The following is a 12,792-nucleotide window of genomic DNA, read 5'->3' as shown; positions in this document are numbered from 1 at the left end:
ATATAACATGACATGATGTCAGATACCATATATAGCCAACGCACGCACGCGCAAGGATATTTTTGATGTGCTAGCTGTGAAGTTTGACTAAATATTTGTCAATCTTTCAAAAAAATTGGTAGCAGCATATAAAAGAAAGCCGAACTAAAGGCAAAGAAAATATCATGAAACTCTTATCTTTGTTTGCGTTCCTTTTAATAGTGGCTGCTATGGTAACTGCAGGTAACAACATTTTGCTCAACAAATTTTTAACTCTCAATCAAAGCTTCTATTGAGATATTATGAGTGAAAGGGAAAGATTTATTGTGAAAAAAATGACTTCCGCTATATGAATTACTTATAAGTATGTACGAGATATACAAGTATCAGACATGTTTAATGTAAAACTAGCAGGCCCGCAAAACCATGACAAGAAAAACATTTACTCGAATAAAAGGTTCAAAAGAAGTTAATGTTTGTTGCGCACCAACTGGGGCTCGAACCCATGCCCCTCGTTTAACAGCTATAGGTCTCACCCCTTAAGCTATCTGAGAATATTGCACTTGTCTTCTGTTCTTTTTAGAGCAAATTTCTGGACAATGATGCTTGTGAATTGCTTGTTTTTGCTATACCGTATTGTTACTTAGCGCAAAAAAAGGGCCATATTAGGAGCTTAAAAAAGATGGTAAAGCCCGTCTCAAAATGCATTTATCACGTTAGTTTTCATGATTAGCGAACTTGAAAACATATTACAACAGGAGCGCTGTTGACCATTGTGCTCAACTGCGACTGATATTTACTATAAAAGAGGAAGATTAAACAATACGACTAAAACTGCTCAAAACCTACTTTCATAGCAATTTTATGGATAATGGAAACAGAAAAAAGTCTAACTTCAGATTAGCAGTCCGCCATCTTACGAACTGCGCTATAAACACTACAAACCACTGTTTCTCACAATCGATGAACATATTTCAGATTGAGAGCATCTGAGATTAGGCAAACATCAAAAAGTAAAGCGTGAAAGACTTAGTTGAAAACTAAGAGTGTTCTAGATTAGCGCAGAATCTGTAAAGCTAAAACTTTGCAAAAAACACACATTTACAATAAATACTTCAAACTTCGTTCCGGAGCAATTAAAAATTTTAAAAAAACACGCAGCACCCAAGCCAATAAATCCTCCCTCTGGGCGAGCATGCTTTCAAACCCTCATAGCATTGTGGTGACTGCACCTGATTATCAGTCTTTTGTCCCGTGTTTGGTTTCTTCTCACCCATCTACTTTGAGCCTTTCAGGTCATTGACCTCTCCTGATATGTTCACTTAACTATGCTGCTCAATGCGGCTCCTAAACATGCGCATCAGGGGGCCCCTAAACATGCAAAAATGTTGTCGCATTTTAGAGCTCCTGCGTTTAATATATCGGATTAAGCCACCAAAATTTCACACCTTTATGCTATGACCTAGCCAGCCGATATTTTATGTGATAGCTGCTGGCTAGAGAACTTGATAGCGAAGGATAACATCCTGCGCTATTGAGATTATCTAATAATTCTGGGGTAGACTCGGAAAATTTTAAAACTGACTGTTTATTTGACGAATGACGGTACTGTTTTTTTTGTCCGTTTGAAAACGACACAGTCAGGAAATATTTTAACGTTTAAATACTTATTATACAGACACTCATTTTCATTTTAACACGACAACTTTTGATGCCCAGCCTAAATACTAACCAAGTTCAACGCTGCAGACAAAAATGTTTAAATATTATTTTGAGTCGAGTATACAAAAAAGTAGAAAACAAATTTTACGTTATTTTGCATATATTTTAAGGACTTGCTGGAGATGAGTTGGAATTCCAGACTCAACAGAAGAAACGAGAGGTGAACAACAATGAACAAACCCAGTATAATGGCCGTGATCAATCGTTCTTTGCAGATGGAAGCGCACTGTTTTAATAGAAGCCATCATTACCCTCCCCCATACCTCATCTTCATTCAATTGAGCTGAATTGTTGAAATTTGCGGCAATGCAAAAGACTTTTTATAATCATTAAAATATATAATGTGCCTTTTGTGACATATCCCACGTTGTAAGGATCTTTATACTCGTATTAAAATACGCGTCATAGAATTACAGGGGTAAAATGGACCAATTGGTCCACATTAGTTGCTAGGGGAGCTGGCTTGTAATGAAGATGAAGATTCAATCAAAATTTGATAAATATGTCGAGCAACACAATTAGAATTGGTTCGTTAATATTGTGGTGATGGATCAAACTAATTCACGTACATACAACAAATTTGGGTAAATGTAATCGTGTAGGTTCATGGCCAGAAATAACAACCGTGAATTCAAAGAACTGTACGCTAAAAACTTTTCTGAATCTTTGGGGGATTTTGTAGAATCAACAAGGTCTTGAGTGACATTGAAAAACCTATTTTTTCAAAATATTTACTCCTCAAATCAATCCGGAAAAACTTTTTCTTGTTTCATCTGATCAATTTTTTTTCGAACATCGAAATCATCTGAAAAACTGCCCTTGTTTGTTTTTTTTTCACGCCAAGCTCGAAAAGCAACAAATTGTTTCTGTCAAGTATATCAAGGAAAAATATAAACTTGTAGGTACGTGGCCTTATATTTGCCCAATATTTGCTTAAATGCTAATTGTAACCTTTTTCTGATGTAACCTCTTACGTTTAACTCTTACCTCTATGATTTCGACATCAAAATCTTTGGAAAGAATTTCAAATTGAAATTGTCTTAAAACAAAAGTCCTGTGTAAAACTTGGCCGATATGAACCTAATTTCTGTTTCGCTATGTTAATACGTGAGATGCAACAAACTTTCAGGTAATTGCTTTACAACACGAGGTTACACTTTTTATTAATAGCCGCGAAGTGATAGCTGAGGCTATTATTGGCCTTCTCTTGGTTTTTTATTTATTTCGTCGTCAAGATTTTTGTTACGACCATATGACGTCACAATCACTTCAAATCTGCTTTTTGTTCATTCGTTCATGCAATTTCAACTGAATTGCGTGTGTGACGTCATTTTTCACTCTTAGTGGAGCTAGTTTTTTGTTCATTTGCGTGATTAAATTTTTGTCACACTTAACTTACCTCACTAACAAAAATGACTTCCTCACTTTGAAATTGACTTTTATTTACTTTAATTCAAAGAGATAAGGTCAAATGGGTGTGTGTCACTCTAAAGGAAGGTTTTTTGAGAGCAAGTAATAGAGGCAGCAGAATATTATACTTATTTTTAATCAAAATATAACATATCAGATTTCACGGAAAAGACGAATTTTTTGTTTTTTTTTAATGTTTTTTGAGACTGCAGATCTACAAAGCTATTTGCTGGCAATCTGCCAGCTATTTTATGAAAACTTGGGCGAACGCAAAGGAAGCCGCAGTAAAAGTAGGCCGACAGAAAAACAAGCCGAAAGTTATGTAATAGTTATGTACTTTATCAAAAATAATACATTGTTAGCCATTACAATCAATATTCCGCGTAGTATTATAGTGCATGATGTATTCCAATGCACCAAAGAAACAAACATATGTCAATTTTTAGACATCTAGTGGGTACGGGCCTCAGCGGACCGCTGTCCATGGCCATGCCTCTCATCCGCTGTGGGATGTAATCCGGAAACCGAGGGCCTGTTATCGCGGCGAAGCGCGCCCACAGGCCCACCAGGACCAACTTGAAGTACAGGTATGCCAAAATTTTTCGGCTTACTTGACCTGATTTTCAAAATTCGGCCTGCTTGCCTATCGGCTTGCTTGACCACCACCGAAAACTTGTACTATTTTCCACATAACCGGCCAATTGAAGAGTGAAAGATTTTAGAGTTAAAGCTTTGTAATTCTTTTTTTTGTAATCAAAGGTAACTAAAATTCATAATTTGAGGTTTTTTACAGTTTTTTATTCTATTGGTTACTAATTTTTTTAATTGGGTTTTTGTTTTTTGAATGTAATTCAATTTGGAGCACTGTATTTGTAAAAATGCCTTAGATAGTCGTGTTATGAAAACAGTAGGCAATTCTAATGCGTAGTATACAATACGGAAATAGTTATTATAGTACAACAGAAAAACAAAGTAATGTTAATCTTAGATAATCACGCAAAATTTATTTTTTCTTGCAAATTTAAATATCCTATCAAGAAATCTGGCCTTGAATTTTTTGGGTGCATGACGGAGTCTTTCAAAAGTGTTTTTATCAGCAGTTTATTCATTTTTTTTACTGCAGAAGCTTAAGTCGGTTGATGTCTTGTTCTATACATTAAAACTCTGTCAGAAAACGTTATTACGTCAACTTACAGTGTGTTCTTTTTAAGGTGTATAGTGTACCTGATCGCTTATGACAAAAAAATATAGCAAGAGGCAGTCTTTTACCTTTTTGTTTAAAAAAATGATTTGGAAACTAACCAAAATTCTTTCAATAAAATTCCAACTCAGCATAGCCACTGGAAAAGATTGATCTTTCTGCTTCAAATCTTTAGAGCGGTTATTTTTTATTCTGTTGAAACAAGCTTTGAAAGCCCAGATAAAAATATTTCTCCGAGAGGTAAGTAATTTTTTAGCAATATTTGCAGAAGTACGGTTGAGTTCTGCAGATGACTTAATAAAAAACAATCTACAAGTGTTTTTTCTCTATTCTGGAGTTTAATCTTGCCATGAAAGCAAGGTTTTTATACTTTGCGTCTTTTCGTTCAATATTTTCTTCACGTGCTCTATATAGCTCAGCTTAGTGTCAAGAAAAATCTCTAGATACTTAAAATCATGCTTTTCCGAAAACATACGGTTGTTTACTGGTAGATACCCCTGTTTCTTTTTCCCATAGCTATACACGAATAGAAGTCTTCTGCCTTGTTACATTTAACTTGTAAATTGTTTTCATTGAAAAATATATTTCAAATCGAGTTGTTAATTTGAAAAAAATTTTTATATGTCAACTTTGGTGTATTGGGATTGAATTGAAGTATCATTGTAGTATTGAATCAATTTACAATTCTAATTAAAGTAAATATCTGTGTCATCCTGGTTTACAATGAGTGAAAGGTAACGAAATATAGTGCCATGTTGGACACCTCTATACATTTTTATGTTGTCGAAATTTTTTTCTAAACGAACAATTTTGTAATTTAGCAAGTACGAGTGCACCTGTTGCGGAAATCAAAGAGATTTCTGCTCAGCAAGCTCGTTTTATTCAGATAATCATCGGCTAGGTCTGCTAAGAGACTTTCTAAAAAATTTGACAGAGCACAAATTTTCGAAATTTACCTGTGGTTAGTTGCATCTTCAGCAAAACGCTTTTTGGATTAAGGGTGTAATATACGCTGATCTTAGTTCTGATGGGAGTTGTCTTTGGTTTTTGTGCTGTACAAAAAAGACATGGCTTTTTTCGTTCAGTTTAAATCAAACCATTTCTGTTAGCAAGTACGAGTGCACTTGTTGCGGAAACCAAAGAGATTTCTGGTCGGCAAGCTCGTTTTCTTCAGATAATCATCGGCTAGGTCTGCTAAGAGACTTTCTAAAAAAATTGACAGAGCACAAATTTTCGAAATTTACCTGTGGTTAGTTGCATCTTCAGCAAAAACCTTTTTGGATTAAGGGTGTAATATACGCTGATCTTAGTTCTGATGAGAGTTGTCTTTGCTTTTAGTGCTGTACAAAAAAGATAAGGCTTTTTTTCATTCAGTTTAAATCAAACCATTTCTGTTAGCAATTACGAGTGCACCTGTTGCAAAAATCAAAGAGATTTCTGGTCGGCAAGCTCGTTTTATTCAGATAATCATCGGCTAGGTCTGCTAAGAGACTTTCTAAAAAATTTGACAGAGCACAAATTTTCGAATATTACCTGTGGTTAGTTGCATCTTCAGCAAAAACCTTTTTGGATAAAGGGTTTAATATACGCTGATCTTAGTTCTGATGGGAGTTGTCTTTGGTTTTTGTGCTGTACAATAAGGATATGATTTCTGCTAAAACTACAGCAGCATCTTTCAAGGCCCAATAGGAAATGAAGAAAAGGCCCAAGAAGGGCTTGTTTGTATTTAAGTTATGAAGACCTGTTTTACATTCAAGGCTTAATGTATATCTGGAGGAGAAGCACATTTGTATTGACTTACAACTTGTAAAATTTAATTTGACCTTTTTTTATTATTATAACCAATTACCTCGTCCAGCTCTGAAAATTTTTAACTTGCAAAGCATGTTACTCTGCGGGTCAGTTATATCATAACCATTTTTTTTCAGTTTTGTAAAAGTTTTTCAGATTTGTTTTTTATACAGCTCAATATTTTATATCTAATGTTCCATTTTTCATATCTAATCTTCCATATCTATTGTTCCACAGACTCTAAGAAATATTATCAGGTAACAACAAGTAACTGAGGGACTATTTAGTCAACATTTCTTGGCCTCCCTTAATTTTGCAAAGTCTTCTGATCACAACAAATTTTTTGTGATCTTCACTTGCGCGTAAATTTGAGACAACCAAATTTCTGCTAAGGAACTTTTGCTTTTTTGAATGAAATCTGAGCGAACAAAAAGGGTGGGAGCGTGCTTATCTATTGCTTTGACACAAAGTAAAAATGCTGGACCCCAGCCACTACTGTTACTCGAAGGTTGAAATGATTCTATGCCAAGATCTTCACTATGCAATCTGTCCAGTCGATTATTTAGAAAACGAATCAAAATGTGCGCCCGTCGCTGTCCTTATTACAAATGGATTAATCATAAGCGGAGCCTTGCCAGCAAGCTCTAGTCTCAAATCCTCCGGTTTTGAAGTTGGGATTGAACCAAAAACAGACCTAGCCGAACATTTTAAGAGATGCACTTAAAGAGAATCGTAAAAAATATTCAGCCCAGTTTTCGGGGAATTTGAAGCAATCAACATAATCGCAAAAACAGCGCTTAAAGATGGAGCTTGTTATCAAGTTTGTATGCTATGGCTAAAAGACCCTCTATTACCTAATATTTAGTGCTAAGCCGTCATTTAACTGGAATCCCTTGAAAACAGACTTTCTAAGGATGAAGAGTTCCGACTGAAGAAGGAAAGGAGCATCAAAGACAAAGGCTACGCGACTAGAGTAATAAAATCTAAAGACCCCATCGAACATCCAAAACGCGAGTGCAATTTGCCTCATCACACCGTCGTAAACCCAAACATCCGAAGAAATTAGAAAGGTTATAAATTGTGCGGCAAAACTTCAGTGAACGTTTTAAAATCAGTCATAGTTAATTTGACCTAATTTATTTCAGCTTCCAAGTCTTTCATACTCTTGTTCCCAATCGCCAGTGTCCGCATGCCGTGTCAACTGAAAAAGAATGCATATGTCTCCAGGTTGAAGGGGTTTTTCTCTATCAACCGTGCCTTAGATATTCGTGGCTGGAGGTTCTACCATTTGCTGTAATGGCTTAATAGTACTTAAGATATATTTTGTGCGACGGACTCGTCCACTAGCGCGAATTATGCCCTTCAAAAACAGCTTAACACAATGAAATCTGCCAGAATCCAGATGCGGCGCGAATTTTATGTGACAAGTTTCATATGGACGACTACCACAAATCCTTAGTCAAACCAAGCGATGCCTTCAAAAGAGTCAAGATTTCGGATAAAAGCTTAAGCTGGGAGACTTTAAATTAACAAAGTTTGTATGCAACATCAAAAACCTACCTGAACAACTGGACAACAGTTTTCAAAACTCTTGATCAAGAGGAGTCGAGAACTAGTGTTTCTGAGGATGAAACCTCATCACACTCATTGAGTATGAAATAAATGGACCATAATAGAGCCCACAGGAAGTCACTTGCGCAATTAAGTATGCGGACAACAAAACCTAACTTAACGCGTTGGGTTTTGTATCAGTTTCAAAAGTATGTGCCCAATTGAGTGAATAGTCCATTTCACAATTACGGCCCGGCTGTTGCTGAGAGATATATGCAGGATGAGGTATCAAAATTAGGTTAATTCGGTGCCGGATGAGATGATTGAATTGTTTAGTTCACGGAGTTTAAATATAACCAAACTAGGAAATCTTACAGTTTCTAGTTTTTCTGGAGAGTTTGACCCAGCCGAGCACCATGTCTTCGGTGATAATTTTTAGGAGGTCTTTTCTTCTGAGAGTAAAATTAAAATCAGGATCCACTAAGTACAATACAACTGCTTTTCTTTTAGAAAAGGCAAGAGTTGAACCCATGAAATGTTTGATCGCATCCTAAGTCGAACAACAAGTAAGTCTCATGGAACGCACATAAAGATATACATCCATAAACCCTTAACGATAACCCTTAATAAAATTTTCATGTGGATTGATGGTACAACTATACTTCAATGGCTGAGTTCCTTTCATAAGCAGCCCATGTTTATGCTAATAGGGTTTCCAAAATTTTGGAGTCCACAACTGTTGACCAATGGTTGCATGTATTATCAGCAGACCACCATGCGGACGGTAGCTCAAGAGGAATCCAGACCATAACGTGTGTGTCTGTAGCTGGTTGAAATGTCCACTTTTTTGTATACTCCAGAGTCTTATGCTCAGAGATACAATTTTGACAAGGAATGACACAAAATAGCAGATTCTTCTCATTTAGTTAAATCTAAACGAGCAAAGATCTAGATTTTGTCGTTATTGTAAAAAGAGTAATGGGCCTTTGGTATCTAGAAATTAGCAATGAATAGCCACTTGAGAGCCTGATTTAATGTGCGAATCCATTAAATGAGACAAATTATTTGGCTAGGTATGTTAGTATACCGGCTACTTAATATATTCACTCGGCTCTAAATAAATATAAGTATACTGGGTGACGACTTTGAGCATCTAAGCCTGCATTATCATAACGTACCGTTTTTATTTAATGCTGATTGCATAGGTGTCTAGTAATCCAAGCAATTTCTTTTTCTTGTATAACCAGTGAACAATAATTTTTGAAAAATGTTTTGGTTCTGGCTTGGAGCCAACGCACCGCTTGAATTGCTATCCTCTCAGCATTTTCTGTACAAAATGTATTGCTTCAACCAAAATATTACGGAATGAAAAAAATTGAACAACATCCTTTGCTATCAACCATTTTCCTGAAATTACTCAGTTGTCGTAATTTCCTTTAGAACTAATTCCAATGAAGCTCAATGTTTACGCTAGATTTACATTCTCAGTTGATTTAAAATGAGAGGTTCTGTTGTCAGTTTCAATTAGGCCGAGAAAAGTTTCGTCTTCCTGAACTGGTGGTAGACAAAAATTGGTGAAAACTTTGAGTGACAGCTGTCAATCTCAGCAAGTGTCAGTAGTGTTGCATATCTCGCCTTAATAGCTACGACATTTTTGTTAACAATTATCGATCTTCCAGTTCAAGTGATCGCCTTTTTATTTTAAAAAAATTGGTCCACAGATAAAATAAGTGAAAAATAGAGGAAACAATTCTGAAATAAATTATGAAATTTTACGCTTTGCTCGCATTCGCTCTGTTATTGGTTGCTGCGGTATCTGCAGGTAATTTTAGTCAGATTTAAAAAAACAGTTCCTCGTTGATGATTTTCCGAAGGACGTGTGCATTTTTCACATTCGTAAAGTGACAAATCGTAGGTTCTGATAAGATACCGACCAAAAAATTTTTTGCACGCATTATTTTACATCATTTATAAATCAAAGAATTTTTGTAAAACTACTTTTGAAAACTAAAATCTATAACAGAGCTTTAAAATATTTAGTTGCCATACGTTAGTGAAGCTGATTTTATTGGAAATTGCTCGGAGCTTAAATTTTGAACTAGAAAAATATCTAGTGACAGTTATTGCAGCTTGAAACTTATTTTCGCCACTGTTATGTGCTTTACTCAGTGGTTTCCTCAGCTGAACTTTTTTGAACTCTAATAAAGACTTTCTCTTTGAAGAGATATTTTTATAGGTAATCTTCAGCTTACTGAATGTTGCAAGCAGCCCTTTAAGGAACATTAGGATTTAATGGAGGTGATCTCAAATTTGCATAATCAAAGAATGGAATTAAAATAACAAACCTAATAGTTTTGTCATTTTTTTATCACATGACAGATATAAAATTTGACCTCTTTCATTGTCAGGATGGCCTGGAAATAAATTGCACTTGAAAGCTCTACGAACGAAACGAGGGATGAATAGCAAAAAATTGGGACCTATGTTCAATGGTCTACGACAACCGCTCGGTGATGGAATCGTCCGTCAAGGGGAATGAAGGTCGATATGAAGAATGAACAAAATGTTGGCAGCGCATTCAAGCAAAATATGTACAGATGATGTTTTAATATATGGGTGAAGGTGAAATTAAATGCACATAAACTCCTCTTACTCTTCTTTAAATTTAAGGTTTAATGACTGTTGAAGAATGACTGTTGATGAAGCTAAACTTTAGCATAAGTTTTGATAGCATATGATTTAACTTTTATCTTTAAAATCAGTTGTGTAATGAACGATTCGTAATTCGTCCGCCACAATCAACGCCAACAATAAATGAACAACAAATCGTTCAAACAAAACAAATGACAATTTTCTAATGCTTAAAATCCGCTTCTTTGTCTGTTGAAAGAATGAACAAATTTAACACCAGAAGCTGAACATGCAGTTTTAAAAATTAGCAATTCTTGGTGCATATAGATTTCTTAGGGAACCTATTTTCTATCAGAAACACTAAACAAAACTCGGGGCACTTAAGAATTTGAGGTTAAAGATTTTTAATCCTTATATCAGATGGCAGTAGAACATTAAGAACACAACCCACTTTGTCATACATAATTTGCAAAAAAAACTTCAGTTTCATGACAATATTGCGCTCTCAGCTTTGCGACAATTACAAAAGTAAAATTAGTTGATTCGCAATCAACACCAATATTGTTTAAAAACAATTTCAATGCAATGTTAATTCTGCCCTGGTTGTCTAACTAAAATCAAATATGATTTCCTAGTCCTCGAACAAAAATCATTCCACAAATTTCAGTTCATTAAAACTATGCAGATTTAATTATTCGATGAAAGTTGCAAAAATTGCTCATCTTTCAATCTCAAATATGGAATGCAAGACATGATCGAAATGGCCATATATTTAAATCAACATGTATTTAAATCAACATTAAAACATTACATTACTTCAACTATACAGACAACTCTGTGCACCTTCAAGTACACAAACGCAATATTATTCCTGTTTAATGTAGTTAAAACGATGTTTTTGATTTTTTCGTGATATTTTTGTATATATTTTAAAAAATTTACCACTGACGTGTGTTTTTAGTGCAATCTGTCTTGACATTTTTTAATCATATAGAGAAATAAGTCACATTGGCAACCCATTTTTCCAATCATTATATAGTATGTTTGGCGTCCCACAGTATGGTATTTTTTCCTCCAATTATGTTGACGCGAGGCACAAACTATTCCTCAAAGCAAAAAAGAAAAAATTTAAGAGAAAAAATTACCAATTCCTTCCTGGTGGACATACTAGTATCCTAACTGATTCCCCAGAACTCATAGAAGTATCGCACTAGGAATTGCGTTATGAATTGTTTGACACAAAATGAATTGTAAGGACAATTTTAGGAGAAAGTGAAAAAATGTATAACGTTTCCTAAGTTTGTTTTCCTGAAATAAGGGCCGTACAAAAGTACATAGTTTTTTGTTTACTTGATCAAATGGGCGATGTTCAAGTCATATTCGTGCTTCGCGCTCTCTTACTTGATTCTCAAACTGAATACAGTAAACTATATTGCTCAGATTACTGTGTGTAGCGAGCTTAAGTACAGAACTAAATCCAGCTCAGAAGAATTTCATAGAAAAAAAAAGATTATACTTAATTAATAGCCGCCCTCATCTTCTCAGCCGGCTATTATTGCGCTCGTATTTTTTTTATTTCGTCAAACTTTTTTTTCGCTTTACCATTTTGCCGCTTTTTCGACATTTTGCGTGAAATCTTTTTGACTTCGCTAGGCTAGTTTCTCTCTTCTCTCATTCTGCTAAAAGTGAATTTGAAAATCAGTTGCTAAACAAAGCAAATCAAAATGAACAGAGTCGGTATAAAAAATTGAAGTCAGAAATAGGAACGGGATAAACCCATAAAGCCCAATTTTAGATGCCCGCTATTTGAACGTCGTTCCTATAAGTCTTAGTTACCACCTCTAATGCTTATTGGTGTTGATAGTAGCCCCTGTAGCCTCTCTCTAAGAAACAGAATTATGTTCAACTACGAAATGCCATCAAAATAAATCGGACTTAAAAAATATTTTTTTACAAAAATCTTTTTTTTTGAATATATTCTATTCGTTCAATCATGCTTATTGGAATCAACGGCGGCTATTTTCCGGCAATCTGCCGGGTATGTTTAATTTATTTTATTAAAAACGAAAGAGATTGTGAATTCTTCCTGCAAGGGTAGAATGTTGAACGATCTCACCCCTTGTTTACTTTTCGCAATATGGCTATCGGTTTACAAAATCAATCATTATTTTTATTTAGATTGTTAATGCAACTGTCTCCTTCCAAAAATGACGGTCAAAATTGATGGTAGTTTTTCTGGACAGAAGTAACCAAAAACAGGTATCAAAATGGAGACTAGAAACGTTGAATTCCTGGAGTCACTGTCCGACAATGGATATTTAAAATGTTCAAAAATTGGTGCAAAATGGTCATACAGGCCAAAACTGCAATTACCGACGTGCTTCGATATCACCAAGTTACCCTAAAGATCCTAAACTAATATTGATACTACTGTCGATACCGTTATCTCTTTTAATTAGGAAAAAAGAGACCACGTCTCCGCGAGTATAAAAAGAGCTTTCAAGCTC

At 35.1% G+C, this 12,792-nt stretch overlaps 1 protein-coding gene and 1 long non-coding RNA gene across 2 annotated transcripts in view; one reads left to right on the top strand and one right to left on the bottom strand.

Moving 5' to 3' along the window:
- Window positions 1–12,792, bottom strand: part of LOC142345412 (uncharacterized) — a 127,488-nt gene that overhangs the window by 55,842 nt on the left and 58,854 nt on the right. The gene's annotated exons all lie outside the window — the stretch shown is intronic.
- Window positions 8,601–10,335, top strand: LOC142345410 (uncharacterized). Its single transcript, XR_012759320.1, has 2 exons — window positions 8,601–9,476; window positions 10,063–10,335. It is a non-coding gene; the product is annotated as an uncharacterized LOC142345410 (long non-coding RNA).

Source organism: Convolutriloba macropyga, chromosome 9, assembly GCF_964194025.1.
Source record: "Convolutriloba macropyga chromosome 9, txConMacr16.3, whole genome shotgun sequence".
Classification (NCBI taxonomy): Eukaryota; Metazoa; Xenacoelomorpha; order Acoela; family Convolutidae; genus Convolutriloba; species Convolutriloba macropyga.
The sequence above is the reverse complement of the archived record's forward strand: the minus strand, read 5'-3'. Positions and strand labels throughout refer to the sequence as shown.